We start from the raw sequence: 633 nt of genomic DNA, 5'->3' as shown, positions 1-633 counted from the left end.
GGCTTTGTGTGCTGCGTGGAGAGAGCTTCGTGCATGGCTGACGGGGCAGCACCTGAGGGCTCAGCTGTCCTCCCCCGTCTGGTCTTTTTCTCCCCGTGGAACAATAAAGACTCAGATTAAGGGGTTTGTGTCCTGATTATTCAGTCACTAGCTTTTCAACATGTAAATGGCTTAGAACTTGGGAATTGGGGGAAAGTTCCTCGGTCAGAGTTGAGTATGGTTTTGTTGGCTTGTCAGCTATTTCCTGTGTCATTCTGTCCTCATGTGTTTGAAAACATGCAGTAACTTCTTCTCCCTTCTTGACCAATTCCATCCCCAGTCCCACCATGTTTGCACAACGGACATCATTCCCTTCTGTTGGCAGCTGCCACACTTCCTCTCTGGGGAGGCTCAGCTACACTCTCTCATGGGGCATTTCGTTTTTTTTTTTTTCTCGTCTTCTGTGAAGAAGAGTGCATCAGAATCTCAGGCAAATATCTTTCAGGGCTCCACATTTCTCAGAAAAAGTCTTATCTCTGGGTCACATTTGGATCTAGTTTTAATAATTTGGAGAGCTTTTGTAAAATGCATAAATTCTAAGCAATTATTTTTTACAATATTGACATCATTCAATTGCAGTTACATAGATTATAT

Source organism: Sorex araneus, chromosome 5 (genome assembly GCF_027595985.1).
Source record: "Sorex araneus isolate mSorAra2 chromosome 5, mSorAra2.pri, whole genome shotgun sequence".
Taxonomy (NCBI): Eukaryota; Metazoa; Chordata; class Mammalia; order Eulipotyphla; family Soricidae; genus Sorex; species Sorex araneus.
This window is presented reverse-complemented; position numbering follows the sequence as displayed.